Source organism: Galeopterus variegatus, unplaced genomic scaffold (genome assembly GCF_000696425.1).
Source record: "Galeopterus variegatus unplaced genomic scaffold, G_variegatus-3.0.2 Scaffold808, whole genome shotgun sequence".
Classification (NCBI taxonomy): domain Eukaryota; kingdom Metazoa; phylum Chordata; class Mammalia; order Dermoptera; family Cynocephalidae; genus Galeopterus; species Galeopterus variegatus.
In genome coordinates this window covers 216,822-242,867 of record NW_007726919.1, presented here as the reverse complement: position 1 = coordinate 242,867, position 26,046 = coordinate 216,822, and the positions used below count along the sequence as shown (strand labels likewise).

The 26,046-nt window shown below is 38.9% G+C and overlaps 1 pseudogene; it reads left to right on the top strand.

Moving 5' to 3' along the window:
- Nucleotides 1–26,046, top strand: part of LOC103590377 — a 96,615-nt pseudogene that overhangs the window by 33,174 nt on the left and 37,395 nt on the right.

Genomic DNA, 26,046 nt, shown 5'->3' with positions numbered 1-26,046 from the left:
GCCCCGGACGGGTGGCCGAGGCGGCGGCGAGGCGGGGGACCCGGCCGGCTCCGCTCGGCGCCGCCCCCGCTCCTGGCTCCCGCATGTGTCGCTGCGGCTGGGACCCCCCTCCCTACACCTTGGGGGTCCCTCGCCCCACGCCCTGGGACGAGACAGAAGCTCCGACCACTCCTCAGCGTCCTCTCACCGCAGAGTAGCCACCCAGTCCCAGCCCGCCGTAGCTGCCTCCCTGCCCCCAGCCGCCGGCTCCGGCTCAGGCTCCGGCTCGGGCTCCGACTCCGGCGTGTGCAGCAGCCGCTGCCGCCGGCCGGGAAGGTGAGGGGGGAAAGGAGGGCGGCCGCGGCTCCCGTTGGCCCAGGTTAGGGCGGAGGTCTCGGCGGCGGCCAGTGCAGGGGGCTGGATCTCTCGGATGCTCCCTCGCTCTCACTCTCTCGGCGGCGGTAGCGGTAGCGCCCGGAGCTCAGCTCGCTGTCTCCCTCGCTCTGTGCGGGGCTCTCGCCTCACTCCAGAGAGAGGGGCGGGAGGAGAACGGCGCCTACCGATGACGCAAGTCACCTAGCAACCACTCTCCTTCCCCCTCCCTCTTCTTTCCGCTCCGAGGCTTCCTCCGCGGGCCTTTTTCCCCCTTTTCAACCACCCGGCCCAGGGCGACTCTGGCGCGCTTTGATGACGCTCGGAGGGAAGAGGAAGTCGGGGATCGGCGAGCGAGTGGGTGCGCCTCGGGCCGCCGGACTCGCCGCCTCAGCCGCCACCGCCTCTACGGCCGCGTCAGAACTGAAGAGAGGAAGGGGAGGAGCCGAGTCGAGCCTAAGCGGCAGCTTGATCTTACCCCTGACCCGAGGGCGGCGGGGAGAGCGTGCCCTGTAGCAGGTTTCTTTAGGGCAGGTGGGGACTGTTCCTTTGGGAGCAAAGAGGCCCAGGCCGCGCAGCTAGGCTCTGCTTGCGCACCACCTGAAGGTGAGGCATTTGGCCCCAAAGAAGCCCTCGAAAAGCCGGACTGATGACGAAGTTGCTCTGCAGCCTGATCCGCTTGCACCTGCTTCAAGGAGCGAGCGCCCCACCCTTCCCGGTGCGTGGGGTGAGACCCAGAGCCGGATAACTTGTGGTCTGGCCGAGCAAATGTTTGATGAATGAATGAATGAATGAATGCCTCTCTCACGTGGCACTCGCGGAGCCCAGAGGAGATGATGGAAGTGCCAGCGCTTTGTAAACTGCAGCTCATTGTAAAGATGAGAGTTGTAAACCGCCCCTCTCCCCCATCAAGTCATGAAAGGAAACGGGTGCGGCTTGAGTACGAGTCACAAGCTGAGTCTTTAGTGAAGAAGGAAGCGAATTGCCGGGAAGGGTATGGAAACCATCCTCCGGGAGGTTGTTAGGGCAGGGAGAGGGGAGGACTGGGAGAGAACGATCCTCTGGGATATAGTGGAAGGAATTTTGACTGTTTTTCAAGGGGAGAATTTGTTAGTGCCTCACTTTTAGGAATCATTCTTATCGTTTGGAGCTTTGGAGGGCTGGTTTGGGTTGTTCATCCGTGTCCGTTACCGTCATCAAGAAATTTTGGCCTGTGTTTCGGGTCTGACTTAAAAGCTATTTCCTTTCTGAAGTATCTGAAGTAAATATTATCACTATTAAGCAGCTTTTCTCTCAGATGTTGTCCTGAGAAGTAAATTCAAGTAAAAAACTTGAAGTTTAAAATGTAATTTTCTAGGAAAAGAAGTTTTAAGATAAAAGGACCAGAATCCTAAGAAATCTCGAACCTGTCCTGGTGAATAGTGTGACAATGAGATTAAAGTAGCAGCAATGGTAAAAGCAGAATCCACAGTACTGTCGCTGAACCCTGGCGTACCCTACCTCCTCTGGAAGAAACAGTAATGGATATTACAAGTCTTTCCACGGCGGGGGAAGGGGAGGGAGGTAGCGGGGTGGGGGTGGTATTATAGGCATTCTTGGGAAGCTCAGGGTTCTGCCACTACTGCCACCACCATATGCAAACAGTAGACGAGGAAACTTTACGCTAGGTAAATACAGGGCTCCTTTTTATTGAGATACTGCAGAAAAGGTGGGGGCAGGGAGGATGGGGCAAAAGCAAGGAGAGACCCACAAAGTGGCACCTGACTCTACTTACTGCCCTTTACCTGAAGTTCCAACAGCCAGGTTAAACATCCTGCTTAAATTACCCTAGACTTTACTGTCTTTACATGACCGATCTCCTTGCATATGCTTCCGCATGAGATTCACAGGGAATCAGACCACCGGTGATTGCCACACATGGCTACAAAATTTTGTTTTTGTCCTTTTTACTGTTTTACAGCAGTGGAATGCTGGAAATTAAAGGAGTAAAACACAGACAGGGGATGTTGTAAAACTGAGCACCTCAGAGTTTAAGCTTTGTGGGCTTTGAATGAAAAGAATAGATACATCAGATTTCTGCAACCCAGCAGAGAACACCTCCAGAAAAGTGTGTACCACATAGGGTTTTTCAGCAGCCTAATGTTTCCATTGTCAGTGGTTCCATCTTAGAACCTTAGCACTGAGGGACAGAATGACACTAAGGAGTGCCTTGGGCCACTTACTTAAGAAGTAACAGCTGCAATAGCTTATTGGCAAGTTCCACCCACCTCGACACACAGCTTGATAACAGGAGGAAACAGCTGGAACTGGCAACCGATAGGAGGAAGTTCATACATTTACAATTTGGTCTGCATCTCTTCGATTCCTTTTATTGCTTATTAATCCAGAGAAGAAAACAGCTAATTAATTGAAAATTCCAAAAAGTCTGAATTCTTAGGTTACAGAGTTATTTTCTGGGTTCATCAATTTGTTGATGATAAAGATCTGCATACTATGTTAAATATAACAAAGGGATACTTGTATAGGGTTCTCGACTCCTACACTTGAAAGTGAGCTCTTATGAAACACTATTTAATTAGTGTTTTATTATCCCATGTTAATGGTCTTTACTGTCAAAGATTGCATAAGCTAAATTATCAGGCAAAATTTTTCCTTCTAGAAATGGTATCTACAGTACATCAATTACTTTTAGCATTTTTATTGAAAAATATAATTTAAGTACTTAAAGCCATTATTACAGTATAAAGAATAATTTTTAAGGAAACCCCCATGTAACCAATCAATCAGGTCAAGAAATGGAATATTGCCAGCACCCCAAAAGCCCCCCTGGTGACCTTCCTGAACACAACTTTTTCCCTACCTCCTACGGGTAGCCATTATTCTAACTTTCTTGTGATAATCATTTCCTTGCTTTATTATTCATCACAAGCATGTGTACCCCTAAATAACATTGTTTAGTTTTGCCCTTTCTTTTGAGCTTTATGTAAATGGAACAATATAGTATGTAATGTGTTGTTCTTGCTGCTTTTGTTCAACATTGTTTTTAATCCATATGTTGTTCAGGTTACTCATAGCTGTAGTTCACTTTAATTGCTGCATATTAACAGTGTTCCATTGTAGCAATATACGACAGTTTGTTTAGCCATTCTGTTGTTGATGAACATCTGGATTTCCAGTTTGGAGCTGTTATAAATGCTGTTTTGAACATTCTTCGTGTATGTATTCCATCACATCTACATCAGTTTCTGTATGGCATATACCTGGGAGTAGTTATGTGTATCATAAACTTAAATAATGCCATGCTGTTTTCTGAAGTGCTACACTAATGCTAGCCATGTGTGAGTCCCATTGCTCCACACCCTCACAACACTCAGTATCGTCAGTCCTTTTCAGTTTTGCCAGTCTAGTGGGTATGTAGTACCATTTCATTGGTTTTAAAGTTTTAACTTGCATTTCCCTGGTTACTGATGCTGTTGAGGACTTTTCATACGTCAGCTAGCCATCTGGATTTCCTCTTTTGTGAAGTGTGTTATTATCTTTTTAATGCCTAATCTCTTAGATGCCTAAGTTTTCAATATCCTTTTGCAGTCCACATTTGAACAATATATTTCAGGTAAAGTAATGCCACCAATTGAGTTATATTTGGGACAGTTTCTTTCCAAAATAAGAATAATTTTAGTTTATCTTTTATGAATTTCATTATAAACTTAAAAGTTTTAACTATAGAACATTTTTTTTATTCTTTACCTTCCAAAGTAATTTCATCTTTCAACCCTTAAACTATTGCAGGAATCACTCATGTTGGTTTTTGTATTTGTTGTATTTTAGCTTCCCACGAGTATATAAAGACTATTTTTATTCTCTTGAATCTATGTAATTAAACTCTCTGTTGTCTTCCTTGCTTTGTATTTTTCATTTCCCAGGTTCATTGCCTTTAAAAAAATCATAATGGCTTTTATTCCTCCTAAAGTCCCCACTAAAGTATATGGATTTTTTTTTTTAATCTTACTCATTAATATCAAATACATATCATCCATGTCACTGCTTGGCAAATATTCCCAATATATTACATTTTTTTTGTTTGTTTTGTTTTGGGGAGCAGCTGGCCATACAGGGATTGAATCCTGGGCCTTGGCATTATCAACATCACACTTCTAACCAACCGGGCCAGCCTCTCAACCTATTACATTTGATTATTTTTATTATTTTCTTATCTCTCAGCTCTTTATTTAGAATCAGTGATATATGAAAATTGGAGGAAGGTGAAACCCAAAGAAATTGATTTACCCAGAGTCAGGAAAGCAAATAAATAGGAAGCCTGGACTCCACCCCAAGTCTTCAAATACAGTACACTGTATTGTCATTATATCACTCTGACTCAGTCTTCTGGAGCAATAAGTTAAATTAATTCCTAAGCCTATAGAATATTGTTCATTTCCACATGGCAAAGCTCTTATTCTACAACTGAATAAGTTTATTTTAAGCCAAATACCTTTAGGATCAGATTAAGATTGATTAAATAGAAATAAAAAATTTTAAAAATTAATATAAATAATAGTGCTAAAGGGAGATTAAATGGAAGAAAACTTGCTCTAAAAAAGATAAGGTTTCTCTACTCTCTCCTTCATCCCTTAGAGCCAATCTGTCACTAGGCCCCATCTCCTCTTTGAAGAATTACCATACTTTCTTGATAACTGAGAAAAAAGTTTCACAAAAGAAAGCAGTGATTAGTAGTGCCATGTTGCAGGAAAGGCCCTTAGATTTGTTGATCAGATCCCTAATAATTTCATAGTGCTGTTAAAAATGTTGGAGGATATCAATTTAATGACATTTTAAAATACAAGAACAAATCAACCTAGAAAATGTATAGACTGAAGAGATTACCCCTGTGTTACTTTTCTCATCATCTGGGTTTACAAAAAGAATGATTTTGAAAATGATAGATGACTGTGTCTAAATAGAAAATAAATAAGCTAACTTCAAACCACTTAATATTTGATAATTTGGGGGCCGGCCCAGTGGCGCACTCAGTAGAGTGCAGCGCTTGGGAGCGTGGCGGCGCTCCCGCCGAGGGTTCGGATCCCATATAGAGACCGGTCCGCTCACTGGTTGAGCGCGGTGCGGGCACGACACCGAGGGTTGCGATCCCATTACCGGTCACGAAAAAAGACAAAAAAGGAAAAGAAAAAAAAATTTTTGATAATTTAAACATAAAAGCTTCAGAGGAATCTAGGATTCAAGCCCCTTGGTTTTGTCATAAATACTCACGAAATATTTTTATCTAATCAAATCCAGCTATCATTTTCAAAATCAAATATTAAGTAAAACAGCTAAAAGAAATTTATAAAAATATTAAGGTAGGCTTAGATGTAACTAAATTTTGTATAGCAAAGGCTTCAAAATGTTCTGACTTGAAAATCAAAGCGGAGTTGCCAAAGGTACCTGTTATATAAATATTCATACATTTTATGTTTTAACTTCCAAAAGGCAGTGATATACAGAAAATATAAAAAGGATCAAATATTATAAGCATAGAATTTTCATATTTACTTCATTCAGTCAACAAAAATTTACATAACACCTACTATCAGATTCTAGCACTCTGCTAAGTGCTGGACATATAGTGGAAGGAGAAAAAAGAGAACAGACCTTGTCCTTAGCTTCATGGAGCTTACAGTCTAATGCCTAGTGTGTGCCAGGCTTAATACTTGACCCCATCACTACCATCTGAAAATATTTGATGTGCATTATCTGATGTATTCTAGGGATAAATGAATGACTGCTTTTATTCTCTTGATAAGCAAATAACATGCTAGAAACCTTCAACTGATTTGCCATTTTTCAAATTTTCATTATGGCAATTTTAAAAAATACAGAAACATTGAAAAACAGTACAATGAATGTTCATTGAACCTTTTCACCTAGGTTAAATCATTGTTAACATTTTGCTATATTCGCTTTAAGTACTTTTTCTGAACCATTTGAAACTGAGTTGCAGACATCATGATGCTTCACTCCAAGTACTTCAGCATGTATCTCCTGAGAAAAAGGATATACTTAACCCTGTGAAAAGTAACAAAAATCTATAAAATCTAAATCCAGTTCATATTTAAATTTTGATTAACAGTATTTTTTATGGTTTGTGCCCCTTGCCCCCACAACCTGAATCCAATCAAGGTTCACACAGTGCATTCTTCATCCATATTTAAATGTAAATATTTTTAGAGAAACTAAAAACCAGACTCTCCAATAATATTTAGAAGTAATTGTTATACATATCATTTCTCTTAAAAAATGTTATATTTTAAGTGTACTAGGAACATTATGTGTTTTTAGTGAAGGATGATCTACCTGTCTTCAGTAGCTTTTTTACTCACCTTTGACACCACTTCATGCAGCTTGAGCATTTAGGGGAGTTACTTGCTGAGGTACTGAGCATTCTCTATTTGCTGAAGGTAACCTGTGCATTTTCTTAGACACTGCTTCCTTCCACCTTTGCCCCACCATGCCTCCTGTGGAAGACCCTGATCTTTCTCCCAGACAAAATCCTTATTACCTCTTTCCCCTCTCCTTGGATTTGTTCTGACGTTCTAGGAATCCTTTCAAGAGGACCTAACTTCACAGTTCTTATCCTCTCTTATTCTCTATCCATCTTTCAGGCTACCAGAACTTCTGCTTAGGTCTACCAGAATCTGCACCCAATTTCCTTTATCAAAGTCCTTTCACTAGGAGTCCCTTGCCACCAGAACCCACTACCACCACAACCTGCCACCACTACTGTATACTTAGATGAATTCCAAAGGAAGGAAAGACATAACGTTTGTCAAGAACCTAGAATGTGAAGTTATTTCATTTAGTCTTCAAAAAACCCTGCAAACTAGGTGCAGATGCCAACATTCCTTTTTCCTCTTCCTGACTGCAGAGGAGGTCTATGTTTCCCAGCCCACCTTGCAATTAGGTTGAGGCCAAGTGATTAGTCTGACCAGTAGAATGTGGACAGAACTAATGTGTATCACTTCTAGGCTTGATCCCTAAAGTCTCCGATGAAATCATCAGTTTGTGGTTTCTCCTCTGCAATGCTAGAACAAAAGATGTTAAGATACTGGGTCACATGATAGAAGGATTACAGATTCCTGGTTGCTGCTTAGAGGAGTTCTACTTGACTTCAATCAGACAGTGATATAAGCAGACTGTAAAGTTGTATTGTTTTAAGTTGCTGAGTTTAGTACCAAGTATGCATTTTGAAACATTATAAAGAATAGCAAGTAATTATGTTAGTATTCTTATTGGGTTATATAAGCTTTTATGACCTTACATGAGACAGCTACTCCCTTTTGTTATACTATTTTCATAGGAACACAAGTTCTAAGTTCCAATCCAAGGGGGGGGAGGGGACTTTTAGAGAAAACAAAACAAAAACCTTAGAGGTTGACTCTTCTATGAAAGAACTGCCACATGTTACAACATCAGCGCTCCTCCAGGGCTTCCTTCTCAACCAATAGGCTTCCATTTCAGGGATGAAGATATCCTCAGCTTCTCCAGCCTTTCATTCCAGAACTAACGTTACTTTTAATAACTAAATAAAATATCATAACCTACCATCTTATATGAAGATATATTCACATGAAAAGTTCACAGCCAGCCATCTGCACTGTGTCTGGCATCAAATTATTTCAGTGCCTTGAGCTGGACACTACTATTCTCTCCTTTTATTAACATAAGACTTCTATGTAACAAACGTTTAAGTTTAGGGGTAGCAAATGGTTACTGTAGTGTACCAACTTAGAGCACAGGAAACAATTTCAATATCAGATATAATTTTTCTTAAACTGTTGGCCAATTGCAACCTTAGAGAATTTCTCACTGAGTATGTCTCTCCTTAGTTCTCTTCTGATCACCTTGTATTTGCTCCTCTAACCCCCACATCCTCTTCACATCTCTCTAGAGCAGTCATCTTAAGCACAAGGTTCCTTTTCCTTTATTAAGCAAGCAATTCAACTCTCTTGAGTCTCTACCTTTCACCAAAAAAAGCCCATAAAACTTATTAATAATGTATACAGATACAAATAAAAGAAAACCCAACAGGCATAAACATCCAGAGGGCTTACTCTTTCTCTTAATAAAAAGTCATCTAGTAGGGTGTCCAAGGTTGGTGCAGCAGCTTAGCCATGCCATCAGATAGATACCCAGGCTATTTCTCTTACTTTGCCATTCTTATCGCCACCCATGTCGTGTTGACTTTTATCATCAAGCCTGTTGCCTAATGAGTCACTAATAGGCTGCTGATCCTCTGGAGTTACATCTGCATTGATTCTTTCCCCAGCATTTCCAGCATACTTCTGTTTAGGTTTCATTGATGAGTGGTATCATGAGGCCATTTCCAGCTCTAAAGAAGGCTGAGAAGTAATTTAGCTGGGTGTTATTGCCTAAAGTGAGGTTTCAGTTCTGTTAATACGGAAAGCAGAAAGAACGGATATGGGAAATTACCAGGGTCTGACACACCCTTAAAGATATTTTCCAGAAGGAAAAGGACCACCTACCTCAGAGATGAAATGCCACTGTCTAAACCCCAGAAATAGCTACCACTGGTTTTTGTTTTAAACAGCAATTTTCCCCCAGTGTTTTTCATACAAACATCAATAATATGTAGAATCCTCTTTTTTGCTTCTTGTAGTCTAGCAATTTAATTTCAGGAGCATTTTTTAATAAATGAATTTGTGATCTCCAGATGGTTGGCTTTTAGTCTCTTACATCATCATTGCAAAAAATGTTTCATTAGTGGCTTTTTAAGCTCTTTTTTTAGACCCATATGTAAGAATGATTAAATATTCATTTCCTTTTAAAACCAAAAATAAGCATTTTAAACTTTTATTTTAAAACAATCTGAAACTTACAGAAAAGTGGCAAGTACAACACAAATATCTTTTTATCTTGAACCATTTGGAAGTAAGTTGCCAACCTAATGCCCCATCTCTCCCAAATGCTTAAGGGGATGTATGTAGGACATTCTCCTACATCATCACAATACAGCCTTCAAAATCAAGAAATTAATACTGATAATTAATACTACCTATCCTGAGATCCCACTAAATTTTGTCAGTTTTCCCAGTAATATGCCTTTTAGCAAAAATAAAGGATCCACTTCAGAATATGTGTTGCATTTAATTGTCACAATCTCTTTAATGTCTTTTAGTCTGGAACATTTCCTCAATCTTCTTTGACTTTCATGACCTTGATACTTTTGAACATTACAGCTAGTTATTTTGTGGAACATCTTTCAATTTTGAGGTGTTTGTGTTTAGCGGGAATATCAGCAAAGTGATGCTGTGTTCTTATCGAGTCTCATCAGGTGACAATTTCGATTTGTCTTATTACTGATGACATACACTTTAATCACTCGATTAAAATGATATATGCTGGGTTTCTCCACATTGAAGTAACTCCAAAATGAAATTACTGGTTTTTTTCTGTTTGGAATTAATAAGTATTTTGTGAGGAGATACTTTAGATCTAGATAAATATCCGATCCCTCATCAAACTTTCATTTTATCCTTATATTTTTGTCAATATTGCCTCATGGTTTCCTATTTTGTTCAATGGATTATAATCTGTTTCTATTTATTCTGATGCTTAAATTGTCCCATATTTGGCTAGTGAGAACCCCTTTAAATTGGCTTCTGGGCTGGCCAGGTAGCTCACTTGGTTAGAGCATGGTGCTGATAATACCAAGATCAAGGTTTCTGATCCCCTTACCAGCCAGCTGCCAAATAATAATAATAATAATAATAATAATAATAATAATAATAATAAATTAACTTCTGTGTCATTTTTTCCCATCATTCTCTGAGCATTTACTTTCCTTCTACCACAGCAAAATGTTCCAGGCTCATCTTGTGCTTTCCCTGCCCCAGTGTTGGAAGCAATCATTTCTTCAAGGAGTAGGATTGCCATATAAAATACAGAATAATCAGTTAAATTTGAATTTCAGATAAATAATGAATAAATGTTTAGTATAGGTATTTCCCATGCAATAATTTCTTATTTGCTAAATATTCACTATATTTTTATTTGCTAAATCTGGTGAATTACCAAGGAGCCCCAGTTCCTTTAAGCTGTGACTGCTGTTAGGTAGGTCTGCATCTAGGTAGGTTCGCTGACTGCAGTTTGTGTTCACAGCTCTCAGGCTCTCTCAATGGACAGAGCTAGGGAACACACACTCTCACACATGCATACACACACATTTTTATCTGTACATATCAATATTGATATTGATGTCATATAGATACAGGTACTTTGCAATCCGTGAGTTCACAATGATAACTTCTAATTCCAATCCTCAGAGTTTATTCTAGTTTTCTCCCTTTCCATATTTATGACTCCATTTTCCTAGGATGAGAAATCTGACTCCTACTATCCTTAATATATTTACTTATTTGATCAATCCCTTGGGATGTAACCACACTCGCACTGCTGCCACTGCCCTCCTCCCTGTGAGGATGCCCTCCTAAGCCTACTTGTGCTCTGACCCCTGTGCCAGGCCATCCCCACATGCAGACACCCCCCTTCACCCAACTTGGCTCTGGAAGCTCACCCCAGACTACCCCACAGCATGGATGCCCTCTTCACTTTGCTTGGGATCTGGCACCCCATGTCAGACCACCCCATGCACAGATCCTCTCTCTCCCTGCTCAGATTCTGCCACCACCCACCAGGTTCTCCATGCCACACCCTCCTCGTCCTGCTCAGGACCTGACACCCCTGAGTTTCGGTGTGTTTGTGTTTAGTGGGAACATTAGTTCACTAACAACAAAGTGATGCTGTGTACACCCTCCTCACCTTGCTCTAAGCACAAAAGTCTTACATAAGTGATACTTATGTATGAACTATTATATTACTCATTACAAATAATACAAGCTGAGGTGTTCAGTATAAAATCAGCTTTGACAGAGGCAGATAGAAAAAGTTACCCAGGGATATTTTTATTCATTTGCATTGAGCTGATACTAATTATTTATTGACCAATAATAAGAATTCAAGAAAAGTCAAAATTAGAAATGTAGATCTCTGGTTTAAAACTTGTGTTTGTCTCTACTTCTGCCCCAACCCCCCTAAGATAACAGTAGAGGAATAAAAAAGGTAAAAAAATATATATAAAGAGAACAGTAGAGACCATGACAGCAGGAAAGGGATGTCAGGAAATTCTGGAAGACAGAAAGCACATGGACAAGCAATAACTGACTTAGAGAAAAGAAAGCTAAAACCCATGTTCCTGCAGCAGAATGGACAGCAATACAAGCCAATCCCTGATGCAGAACCCCAGATAATGTCAGAAATAGAAGGGGCTAGTTGCCTCTAAAGGTATAGAGTAAAGCAGAAAATAGGTTTTCTTTTAAATATGAATGGATAGCCAAGGATCATCAGATATTTGAGGAAAGTCTAATACAAAAGTAATTAAAGAAATTCATCTGGAAAAAGCTGAGAGAATGAAGAAGAAGAAAAGTATCAAAGATTGTGATAAAAGTACATTAAAATGGAGGGAGTGGGGAGTGGGATAGTGTGGGGGGAGGGTATGTGAGAGTTTTGAGGTCATTAAAGACTCTTCTTTAATAGTTGGAAATTAGTAGATGATGTCTTGATTTGAAAATTTATAACGTATCTGTCTAAGTCTGTTATTTAGATGCAAATACTAAAGGGAAAAAACACCTAAGAGTTAAAAGTGCCATATTAGATGAGGGGAAAGTCAGGTGACTCTTGTTTTTCATTACAAGCCCCTATATTACTTTGATAAAAATAAGAATTTGATTTAAAAATTAAGTGTGTGCAGATTGATACATCCTAATATAGCACAACTTGAAAAGAAGCAGACTATCGTAGAAAGAACCAGAATTTGTCATCTAGATTCAAGTATCATTTCTGCCCCCTTACTGCTTATGTAACTCTGGACAAGTCTTGCACAGTTTACACCTTTATAAATTGGGGATAAATATACCTGCCCTACTGTATTAGTTTGGTAGGGCTGCCATAACAAAATACCACAGGGTAGGTGGCTTAAACAGCAGAAACTTATTTTCATAGTTCTGGAGGATGGAAGTCCAACATCAAGGTGTTAGCAGGTTTGGTTTCTCCTGAGGTCTCTCTCCTTGGCTTGCAGATGGCCATCATCTCCCTGTGTCTTCACATGGCCTTTCTCTGTGTGTGTGCATCACTGGTGAATCCCTTCATCTTCTTATAAAGCCATCAGTTATATCAGAGCAGGGCCCCACCCTAACGGCCTCATTTAAACATAATCATCTCTTTAAAGACCTTATCTCCAAACACAGTTACATTCTGAACTACCGGGTGTTAGGACTTAAACATACAACTTTGGGGGAACACAATTCAGCCCATAACACCTACCTATTACATTCATTCATTTGCTAAGATTTATTGGTCTCCTTCCATGTTTCAACCTGTGCTAGGCACTGAGGATTGAAATTGAGGATCATTTTCAAATATAAACATTAAGACATAGCCCACACACATAATGCTTTGTTTGCAGGAAATAATCAAATTGAATGAAGTCAAATGACATAGATGGAAAATTTCTAAAGGGATAAAATGGGAAGAAGCATGGACAAAGTTACAGAACAGCAAGCATTGTTTCTTAAGCCCCTGATATTATGCCAGGCACCGACTGTAAGACTTGTGTAAATTATTTCATTTAATCCTTACTACTACCCTGCTGGATAAATATTACCAAAACCATTTTGCTGATGAGAAACCTATTACTCAGAGACTCAGTAACATCCCTAAGGTTGTACAGCTGATAAGTGGCGTGAGTTTGAAGCCACCTGATGCCAAAGCCCAATACCCCTGTTCCTTTCATTACTCTCTACTGTGAGTCACAACCAGTGAGAAATTGTGGATAGACTCTATCTACTTCCTTAAATCATTTGTGTTAAATATTAAGTACATTCAAAAAACTATAATTTATGTGTATAGAGAATAACAATAATATAAACACCTGTGTACTCACCAGCTAGCTTGAGAAAGAGAATATTACCAATACCTTAGAAATCCCTTTATACATCTCTCTATATCCCCATTTTCTTCTTTCTTTCTCCCGAAAGTAACCATTATTCTAGTTTTGTGATTACCCATCTATCATACACACACACGCACACGCACACGCACACTTTTATCTTGCATGTTTATAAAATCTAAATGATTCATGTATTCTTCTGGTGCTCAGTTTTCTCCCCTGAACACTAGGCCCCCCAGATTTATTCAGGTTGATACACATAACCATAATTACATCTCCATTGCCTCTGATGGTCTAGTGTTACCAACCTGACCTCTACAATCGTGTTATTCCCATTGACTCTGGAGCATTTCTTACCATCAATCTTGATCTAGAGGACAAGCAATTCTGAGCCTCTCAGAATGAACTAGCACACTTCTTATCAGTTTAGTAAAGGAAGTGTCCTCTGGGCCCTCCCAGGAACGTTGTTAGCTGGTGAGTTCTCTGGTATTACACAGCAAACTCATTCTTGCTTCTAACCTCTTTCAACTTTTTGACCTTTTCCTCACCTCTCTTCTAAGAAGTTCTAGTATCACCATCTCATTGTTATTTTCAAGTTTCCAGGAGCCATAACTGTGATGTATTAGGTGCAGTTCTAGGCATCCTACCAGGATCTGAGTCCTGAGACACTGGATAATAAACCTGTGTTAATAAAATCTCTGCTATCCAGCCCTATATTCTGCCCTCCCTGATCCAGCACCTTTAAGATCCATTTCCAGGCAAGTTCTCTCAGTTTCTGTTGGTACATATTTGCCAGGTTCTGCAGTGCTTTCGGTGAATAATCCCTTTCTTCACATAACAGTATTTCCCTGCTTGGCTCATAATAAGGCTTCTAATTATTGGTCTAGAAACAATGGATAGAGGCAAGGAAAGACCTTACAGACAAGCATCATCTTGCAAAACATCTGCCCTAGGTGAGGCCTTTGCACAGTCTGCAGGCAATAGGAGACTGGTTTCCTCTAGCAAGGGAAAAGGCTCCAGAGTATTCTGGCTCAGGGCATTAAGAAGAATCTGGAGGCTTAAGGTCCTCAAGCCCATCTGCCTAGATATCCCCATAATAGGTCTCAGCACCCCTCTTCTTCCTTTTCAGGTCCCAGATGTTAGCATAGCAAATCAATTGGGCTGTGAATTCACCCTCCTTTTTAGCTATTATGTACTTAAGATGAAATTTGGGGTCTTATTTTTCAGCTCATTCTACCCTCGTCTACAGGAGATGAGATTTCCTTTAAATGATGCCATGCAAGATTTCTGGGTTTTGTTCCATGCTCTAAGTTAATGGTTACCCAACCTAAACCTGTTATTTCCTTCCTTCCTGGCTTCTGTAACAGTTAACTACAACCAACCAGCTCCATAATTCTCATAATTATCATTGCCCACATATCTTTCAGCTCAAGAGCTACTCTATCAGCCAGTGAATTTTCTTCCACCTATACACTATCCCAGTTCATCACAGGTAAGACTCTTAGTAACAGTGTTGCTTACAGCATGCCAGAGATAATCACTGACCCCACTTATCAATAGTAATGGGGTCTTTGTTGCCTTCTGGGTTTTTTTTGACCAGCAAGTGATTCAATTCTAGGATCTCATTCTGAGGTTCTCTTCTGGACCACTTTTAGGACCTACTGACTCAGGTTGGACTCCTCCAAAACAGGATTTGAGTGCATAGTGGTATGTCTGGAATGGAAAATGTGATACCAGGAAGAACTGTTAGAGGGGTGGAGAAGCGAGACAGCAGAAGGAAGGAAGCAATACGGAGTACCTTAATGAGCAGGTTACCACCGAGAGCAACTGGGGCTCAATCCCACAGGGAATGTCTGGAAGACATGGAACACACATCAAAGTTATCCCACCTAAGAAGCCAGAGAAGCTGGGGTGTTTGTGCTGCAACTCCCATTTGCCCTTGGCTGAGGGCTATTCCCTAGGCATGGGGCTGCCCCACAAACAGATAGAAACCCTCAGGCCACAGGCAGAGAGTCACAGGTGCTTCCAGTAAGGCTGGCTTGTACTGCATCATTCCAGAGCACCTAGGGGGTGTGGTCAGGGCACTGCTGGCTGTCCATGACTTCCTATCTAAAATAGCACACGCCCCATCATCATCATCCTTTCCTCTTCGGCTGCTTTCTTTTTCTTCGTGGTAGCATTTCTCCCTGACATATTCTATTCTATTCTAGTTATATTTATTTACTTACAGTCTGTTCCCCCACTGAGAGCAGAATGTGGGCCAGAGACTTCATCTGATTTATTTACCAATATATCCTCATGCCTAGAACAGTGCGTAAAACATGGCATGGTCAGAATAAATATTTTTGAATGAGCGAGTGAATGAAAGACAGTGATATTTGCAAAATGATGTGAAAACACTTAGCCTCTGCAGTAAGAAAGGAGAAAAGAAGTCAGGGTCTGAGAAGAGGAGTTCATTGAGCAGAGCCATGGAGGATGAGCATGAGTTTGTCAAGGGAATCAAACAGAGGAAAAAAGTTCCATTCAAAACTTTTCAGTCTCAGCCGACTAAGAGAAAAACGGCCAATCACTGAGAAGGAATAATGGAATTTAAAAATCAATGCTTTAAAAAACCTAATGAAATAATCAATTTAGGCAAGGATTATCAATGGACACTAAAACTGTTAGGAGATTAACATTGAACAAAATATTCAGTTGTGGCTGATGGATGGCCCAAAGATTACTTGCTAATGGCAAAGGAAAAAAATATACCTTTAAAGAGGAGAGATCCAGCAATCACTACCTTAACCAAAAGATCAAATTTAGCATTACACAGTGGAACAGTCTATTTCCCTTCTCATGTGATGCAATATGAACTAAACAGCATGACCTATGAAGTATTCTTGCCAAAAATAATTCAAGCCTTTAGACCAAACTTCCAAAGTATGGAGGTATAAGTCAAATACCACTACAAGGAAACAATCAGACAAATCTTTTTTGTCTGTCTTCTTTCACTTAGCATAATTATTTCTAGTGGGTTTTTTACACCTCCTGTATCAACAATTGGTTCTTTTTCATTGCTGAGTTTTGTTGTATGGGTATACCACAATTTGTTTATGTATTCCCCTGTTGATAAGTATTTGAACTGTTTCCAGTTTGGGGCTATTACAAATAAAGCTACTATGAACATTTATGGACAAAATTTTTTGGAAATTTGCTTTCATTTCTCTTGGGTAGATACTTAAGGGTTGAGTGGCTGGGTATATAATTATATATATACCTGGTAGGTATATGTTTAATTTTTTAAGAAACAGTTCAACTTTTTTCCAAAGTATCATTTTACACTCTCACTAGCAGTACATAAGAATTCCAGTTGCTCCACTTCTCACCAGCACTTGGTATGGTCAGTCTTTTTAATCTTATCCATTTTATCAGGTGTGTAGTGGTGTTGCATCACAGTTTTTTGTTGTTGTTTTGTTTTTGTTTTTTGTATTTAGGCCATTTCCATTTAATGTAATTACTGGCATGTTAAGACTTAAGTCTGCCATTTTATTTTTTGCTTTCTGTTTTCTGTTTCCTGCCCTACTGTGGGTTACCTAAGCATTTTTGTAATTCTATTTTGATTTATCTGTGCTGTTTTTGAGTACATCTCTTTGTATAGCTTTTAGTGTTTGCTCTGGGTTTTACATTATGCCTTTAAACTTATCAAAGTCTATTGGTGTCAACATTTTACCAGTCTGAGTGAAGTATTAAAAATTACCTCCAGAATTGCTAAGTTATAGGGATATGCATCTCAAATATTAATAAATACTGCCAATTTTTTTTAAATAAAAAATTACCTCTACTTATACCCCTGCCTCATTACAGTATAATTGTCTGCATACTTCCTCTGCATGTTGAGAACTACATTAGGTAATACTGTAGTTTTTGCTTCAACTGTCAAATGTAATTTAAACATCTAAAAAAGAGAAGGAAAGTCTAATTATTTACCCATATTTTTGCTTTTACTGTGTCCTTTTTCTGTTCCTGATGTTCCAAGAGTCCTTTTTCCATTTCCTCTCTGCTTAGACAACTTTGTTTAGTCATTCTTTTAAAGATAGGTCTGCTGGCAACAAATTCTCTTAGTCTTTCTTCATCTGAGAAGATCCTGGTTTCCTCCTCATTCTCTTTCCTGGTCTTTTGGCTTGAAGCTTTTTTTTTTTTTTTTTTTTTTTTTTTTTTTTTTTTTTTTTTTGGGTCAATGCCTGTTGAGGTTTATAGGTTCCAGACTCCTGGATTCTCCAGATGACATTTTTCTCATGTTCCTTCCAATAATTTGCTAGAAGGTAGACCCCCTAGACTGGATCCTGGCAGTCCAGCAGTCAGGACCAGCTGGCACCACACTCCTGCCTGCTCCAGATGGGTGCACACAGACAGGGGGCTGCAGCCTTCCAGCAGTGAGGGCGTCCGACCAGCCACACGCCCTTTTTTTTCTTAATTGAAACATAATTGATTGTACGTATCTATGGGATACAGCATTGAATATCCATACCTGTGTGCAATATATGATGCTCAAATCAGGATTATTAGTACACTTTTCTTACACAATGTAATCATTTTTGTACCCACAATTGTCATTGTGGTTTTAATTTGCATTTTAATTTTTATGAAGTCCAATTTATTGATTTTCTTTCTTTTACAGTTCATGCTTTTTGTGTTGTATTTAGGAAATCTTTGCCAAACCCAACATCACTAATATTTCTCGCCTGTTTTCTTCCTGAAATTTTATAGTTTTAACTCTTACATTTAGGCCTACGATCAAATTTGTTTTGTATGTGATGTGAGGTGAAAGTCAAGATTTATGTTGCTCTTGTTTAAGATGTATGAGGGCACTTCAAAAAGTTTGTGGAAAGTGTTTCAAATCTTTTCACGAATTTTTTGAAGCACCCTCGTGTGTTTATTCTAAATTGGGTGCGAAGTGATGAGATTGAATACAGAGAGAATATCAGTGAGAAAAAGACTTGGTGATTGATTATAGCCCAGATTTTCGAGGACAGTCCCAATTTTTAATTTTCTACCTTATTTTCCTCACAAGTTTTATTATAAAAAAAAGTTCAAAAATGCAGAGAAGTTGAAAATAACTTTTACAAACACCTGTATACCTACCATGCAAATCCAACAATTGTTGAAGTCTCTCCACACTGCTTAATTTAATTATTTTCCTGAATCATTTGACCATAAATTATAGAAGCCATTACACTTTACTCCTAAATGCTTCAAAGTATATGTTAGGATATTCTCCTATGTACAAATAATACCATTTTCACACCCAAGAAAATCAACAATTATTCCATATTGTCATTTAGTATTCAGTTCTATTAAAATTTTCCCTAGTGCTGTCTCCAGTGTCTTCAAACCAGCATTCAATCAAGTTTCACATTTGGGGTTTTTTTGGTCTTTTTAGTTTCTTAATCAAGAACATTCCTCCACCTTCCCCCCCCAAAAAAAATATGCCTTGTAGAATGCACTATACTCAGAACATATTGCATAATTCCATTTGCATAAAATACAAATTAATCTATGGTGGCAGAAAGCAGATCAATCTTTACCTGGAGAAGAAGGCAGAGTGTTGAGGGGAAAGAGGGATGGATTGCAAAGAGTTCTGAAGAAAATTTTGGGGATGATGACACGTGCATTATTTGATTGTGGTGGTAGTTTCACAGTTCTATACATTTGTCAAAACTGATAAATTGTAGATTTTAAGTATGTGCAATTTATTGTACATTAATTACAACTCAATAAAACTACAAAAAGTTAGAGGGAGACAGAATGTATTAATGAAAACAATATGGCAGACTTTTAAATTAGGACTGTCCTGGAAAATCCAGGCTGCACAGAAATTGTGCTCATTATCAATCACCAAGTCTTTTTCCTACTTGCTTCTAAATTTCTCTGGTATCCTATTTTCACTCACATAACTTTACATTGGCTTTAGCAGAAGCAGATATCTTAAACAATAGCAACAATACATTTTAAGTTTTTTTGTTTGTTTGTTTTTTGGTGGCTGGCTCATATAGGGATCAAACTCTGGACCCTGGTGTTATCAACACCATGCTCTAACCAACTGAGCAAACTGGCTAGCCCACTTTTAAGTTTTTAACTACTTCTTATGAAAGTAGTTGAAAAGAATTTAAGAAAACATTTCCAAATGTGTTTTAATTTAAAAGCGAAGAAAAAAAAAAGATTTTCAGTGGCTTCCCATTGCCTTCTGAATTAAACATAGAGGTAGCTCACAAAAAGATCTAAATCTGTGTTCAGCTTTTTCTCCCATGACATCCTTATGCCTATCCCACCCCCAGACTGATTGGGCTGCCCGCTCTCTGCAGACCTGCACTGCAGATGCCCTTGTCAATGTTGTTCTTTCTGCTGGAGATGCCTCCTTTTTGCATGGTCTACCCTCTCCCTTCACCTTTCTCTGACATCCTTTAAGGCTTCTTCTGGAAGCGTTGCTGATTGCTCTCCCCCTACCCAGATGTGTATGCCTCCTTAGACCCCTCAGTGGTTTATACTGCTCCTGGTGGTTTTTCCAGGGCTAGGACCAGGGAGAGGCAAGCAAGGCACTTACCTGACATGCGAATTTAAACAGGGTGCCAAAAAACTCAGTAATCAAGTATTTCCAAATCAGTATCCAATCAAGTGTCACCCATTGCATTTGGTTTTTATGTCTCTTTACACTCTGTTTATCTAGAATGTTCCCCCACCTTTTAAAAATGTATCACACAGAATGTACCATATTCAGTATATATTGAATCACTCCATTTTCTAATTTCATATACTATAGTATTTTAAATAGATGTCTTTTAAAAATCAATTTTAATGCAAAAATTGATGATGAACAAAATATCAAAATTTTTTATAATGACAGGATCAGTATTACTGATTTTTCCTGAGCCTTGAGCTTCAATATGGCTCCAGACAGCACTCGCTCTTTCACAAACTGCCCAGATGCAAGGACTTCCTCATCCTGAGTGCCCTGCAGCACCTGTCCTAGGTCCTGGTGAGTCAGGGGCACTGATTCATCTGATGACAATTTTCTTCTGCTTCCATGTATTACTTCCCTGATTAAAAGAAGCAAAGAAAATAGCAGCCGTGATTAAGACATCTAGGGATAGAAGACCAATGAAGGAAAAAATACATAACAGATTTATATTCAAAGAGAAAAAGGATTGTCTCCAAGACAAAGAATTTCAGCTGCATCCTACATGTGAAGACAAGACCACAAGGGGAAAAAAGCTATTATCTTAAATATTTCTCATTCTAAGATGCTCTTTTTTTATGCCAATAATAATCATCCTGAATAATTGAAATTGGAATGCTCCCTTCTTATCTTTGGTGTACAATTTTTTTTTTGTCATAAACAGACGCACATTCTTGATATAAAATTTAATATATTATATATAACCCCTTTCCAGATTTTCTTATCTTTCAGTTATAGATTTCTTTCTTGCAGCAGGGATGAAAGAATTGTCTATTTGTGGGCGTTCACATTCTTTGTGATTTAATAACCATTTTGACAGTCCTTTTCTGTAGGCCTAAGACTTTAAAATAAAATCCATGAAAGTATTCAGTGACAAGTAGGCTATCTCAGTATTATCATTGTGTTCGTGTAGTAATCAGAGATTTTTTTTTTCCTTTTTGTCTTTTTTACTGACCGGCAACGGGATCGCAACCCTCGGTGTTGCGCCCGCACCACGCTCAGCCAGTGAGCGGGAACCGGTCTCCACATGGGATCCGAACCCTTGGCGGGAGCACCTCCGCGCTCCCAAGCGGCACACTCTCCAGTGCGCCACCGGGCCAGCCCATAATCAGAGATTTAATTATTCATTCCATTTCTTCGGGCATCATGATATCATATGTAGTCTATTTTCTAATCTGGTTAAAACTGGTTTGGTTCTCATGATTCTGTAAATATATATATAGTACAGAAACCTCAGTACCTAAAGAAGGAAAAAAAGACCTAAAGTAACTTACTGATCTGCTGTACATTTCCATTTTCTTAGTCGTATTGTTTCTAATTGTATATGTACAATTAGACTGCTTTGTCTGGTAATATATTCTATTTTTAACATTATCTAGTCTTATCAGAAGATAAATACAAGCACAATTCAAATGGCTTAAGTACTCACTATGTAAAAGAAATTCCTGGGCCTGCCCGGTGGTGCACTGGAGAGTGCGCCACTTGGGAGCGCGGCGGCGCTCCCGCGGAGGGTTCGGATCCCATGTGGAGACCGGTTCCCGCTCACTGGCTGAGCGCGGTGCGGGTGCAACACCGAGGGTTGCGATCCCGTTACTGGTCAGTAAAAAAGACAAAAAGGAAAAAAAAAAAAGGAGAAATTCCTGCTCCTTAAATTAGGGTAAATTATGCCCCACATTCACTGAAAATTTAAAACAGCCATTAACTATAATAGAGCCCCATCTCTTTAGTTCCATCTTAAGAGTAAACAATAATGAACAAGGGGGGAAAAGGCATAAAACACGAAATATTTTTAAATTAAATAAAACTGATTAGAGCCTGGGACTAGATTTTTCGTTTTTTAGTTCAGTTAAATCTAACACATATAAGATGTCTCTTGCCTATTTTGGGGTCAGGGGGAGACACTAGACAATGACTTGAAGGATGCCTTATGTTGTCATCTGCATCAATATTATTGGTGATTCAGGAATTGTCTTTTAAAAGTTTAACCACAATTTTAGGTTTTATTGCCGACTATGGGTAAAAATGAACTGGTATATGCTGGTTATTTGCTAGAAAGGAAGATCCAGATATGCCCTAGGCCAAAAACAAAACAACGAAAAGGTAAAGACCATCTCTGGGGGCAGTTGCCTCTCTTTGTCTTGCTTCCTCAAGTTTTGTAGTGAAGAGTTAGAGCAGGGCTGGCAGGTTAGCTCAGCTTAGAGCACGGTGTTGTAACATCAAGGTCAAAGGTTCACATTCCCCTTACTAGCCAGCTGCCACAAAAAAAAAAAAAAGAAAAGAGTTAGAACAGGATTTGCATTGTACACCAAGAGGGCTCATTCCTGTTATACTAAAGAGAGGAAACTGGTTAGTCTGGAAAATGGTAAATCAGTTGTGGGTACTATTGGTCTCCTCATAGTTGATGGTGTAAGTAAGTGACTTCCTCAGGAAAGGAAGAGAAGACCTCCAACACGACAGATACAGTACGTGTTGCCTTGGGGAATCCACTGTTGCTGGATACCGAATATTGCACAGTTTTGAAGCCTAGCTCAAGAATAGCGCTTGCTCGTATTGTCTACTTAGTATCTCTTACTATGTCTGGCATATAGTAGGTATTTGATACATATTGTTGATGAATTTTTAAGTCCGTAGCCATGAAAGTACATGGAGTAAACAATAGCATATTGCTAAGTGTAAGAAGCCAATTTGGAAAGGGTACATATGATTCTAAGTATGTAACATTCTGGAAAAGGCAAAATTATGGAGACAGTATAAAAGCAGTGGTTGCCAGGGCCTCAGGGGGAGGGAGGGAGGGAGGAATAAACAGGTGAAACACAGGGGATTTTTAGGGAAGTGAAACTCTTCTGCATGATACTGTAATAGTGAATATATGTCATTATATATTTGTCAAAACCCATAGAATGTAAAATTCCAAGATTGAACCCTAATGTAAACTACCAACTTTAGTTAATAGTAATGCATCGATATTGACTCATCAGTTATAAAACTTACAACACTAATGCAAGATGTTAATAATAAGGGAAACTGGGGCAGAGAAGGGGTATTTAGGAATCTCTGTATCTTTTGCTCATTTTCTGTAAACCTAAAACTGCTCTAAAAAAGTAAAATCTACTAATTAAAAAAAAAAAAAGGCTACAAAGCTTTATTGTGCCCTGACTTCCACTCCAGGATTATATAAAAGCAGCTAACAGAAACTAGGTGACTAAATGAATGTGATATCCAAGGTAATTTTCTTTAGAATCTATTTTATTTTGAGTAAATAAATATATACTCAGTGCCAACTAAAGGACTGCTAGGCAATGTACGGTATAGAAAGAAAACAAACTGCTTCTTATTCTGCGAACTACAAATAAAAGTTGGTTTATTCTCTTGACCATAAAATTCTTCAGGAGAAAAATGTTTACCTGCCAAAAAAGAAAAAGGAAACACTTTAGGACTGTGACAATTAAGTAGGAATTTAAATAAAATTGATTGTGACAAAAACAAAGGTTCACAACTAGCTAAATGTATGAAGACGGAGAAGGCATCTCAATAAAAACAAAGGTGAAACAGTCCATGTTGCATATAAATAAATGTAAGATTTACGATCTCTTGAAGCAATCCGAAAGCCTGTGTATGCATAATTTTGTAAGTCATTCTGAGATGTGCTATAATCACCTGGAGTTGTATAAAGGATGGAACAAAATCAACCAACCCCTTTGCCTGCTTTCCCTGGGCCCCCCTCCAACACACACACACACACACACACACACACACACACACACACACACACAGAGTCCTCAAGATTCCAAGCATCACAACAAATTGGGGGCATTCCCTGAATACCTCTGAAAATGGGCTAATGTGAAAGTTGTGCTTCATGGTCCGAAGACTCAGTTCTATTACTTACCAGCCCAGAAACTCTCTCAGTCTGTTCGAATCTCACTTCCCAGCTCTCTAGTATAAGGGTCGTGATAACACTTGTCCTTTACAACAGGCAGTTATAATACAGATAAAATGAGATGAATGAAAGCAAACGCAATTTGTAAAGAATCACTTTAGTCATCAACCTCATTATTCCTTCCCTTCATGGAACAATACAGATTTTGCCCAAGAGGTACCCAGAAAAGTGCCTACATATTTTCAGGGTATAATTCAACCCTCAGTGTGATCTTGGGAGACTGGGAAATACGTAGATTTGCTTTCAATTTCAACAGACTGTTATCACCAGGGCTGCAGCATACAGACATGCACTGCATGGTTTCAGGAGGCACCGTTCGTGTAACTCTGAAAACTAAGGATTGATAGGTAAAAATCTCAGATCCTATTTTCTGTGATAAACCCATAAAGGGTTAAGTGAGCCAGACAGCTAAGCTATCCAAACAAATGGCTCATGGACCTCATATTTTCAGATAAATTTGAGAAGTGCAATAAATTTAATGAACAAAAGGGATTCCTCTCCTGAAGATTTAACTGAGCCTTTTATAAAGTGATTAAAGATATATACAAATACTAAAGCTAAAAAAAGACATCAAAAAGTGTAGGAATTTTAGCCAAAAAAACAAAAAAACAACCCCCCCAAAAGCCCCACTTATTTTGAAATGTGTACAATCCTATTTTACTTTAAGGTGCTAAAAATATATTAAGTCCTACCTTTAATTCTGAGATGAGCCGCAAGAGAATTGTGTCCTAAAATACAAATTTTAAACAATCACTCTAAAAGAACAGGAAGTTTCTTCCTTATGCAAATGAATTTCACTCTCCAAAAGAGGGTGGGCAGGAAAGAGGAGAACATGATACATAGTAGAGCCTGATCTACCCAATGGCAAGGAACTGTGATCCCAGCATTTGGATATTTTTCCAGAAGTTACCTCTTGTAAAGTATATGCACTACACACTTCCAATCAACAGCTCAAAAGGATCTTTTTTTTTTTTTTTTTTTTTACTTAAAAGCTATTCCAATCGTCATCTAGAGGAATAAACAAATGAAAATAACATGGATATTCTAAAGAGAAATAAGGTAGGGAGCTAGCTCTACCAGATAGTAAAACATAGTATAAAGCAATACTAATTAAAACTTTGTGGTACTGCTGTGAGAATTGAGTTGATAAACCTCTGAATGGAAAATAATAGCCTGGAATGGATTCTAGTTATATAAAAAAGACATGTTAAGTTTTATCACAAATCATTTGGGAAAGAAAGATCACTCCATTAGTTGTAATGGGCTAAACAGCCAGCAATTGGGAGAAATATCAACTCATATCTTCACTTCACCTCATAAATAAAAAATAAATTTTAGAATACATAAAGAGGGGCCGGCCCGGTGGCGCACTGCTATAGTGCGCCGCTTGGGAAGCACGGCGGCGCTCCTGCCCGAGGGTTCGGATCCCACATACAGACCGGTTCCTGCTCACTGGCTGAGCAAGGCGCGGGAGCAACACTGAGGGTTGCGATCCCGTTGCCGGTCCCGGTCCAGTACGGGGGCGACACTGAGGGTTGCGATCCGTTGCCGGACACGGAAAAAGACAAAAAAAAAAAAAAAAAAGAATACATAAAGAGATTTTAAAAAAAAGAAAAAAAATCAAACTTTAGATGAGCTAAAAGAAAATAGAATTAAATATTTTTTAAGCCTCTGGAAAAATATGACTTTCTAAACTTGGAAACAATAGAAGAAATAAAAATTTAACAACATAATTTTGAAAGTTAAAATAAAAAGGCAAACAGTAAACTAGGAAACACAGTCACTTATGAGAAGGGACTAATAACTCTAAAGAGTTCGGGTAAATAGATAAAAAAATTACCAAGACTCTAATAAATAAATGAGCAAAGGACATGTGTGGAACATTTACAGAAGAGCTAACACAACTAGTTTTAAACAAAAAATTTTTACCTGCGGTTACGATTTTAAAAACAAACAAATAAAACACAGATGCATCACTTTTACCTATTAATTGGCAAGATTAAACAGTGATGATAATGA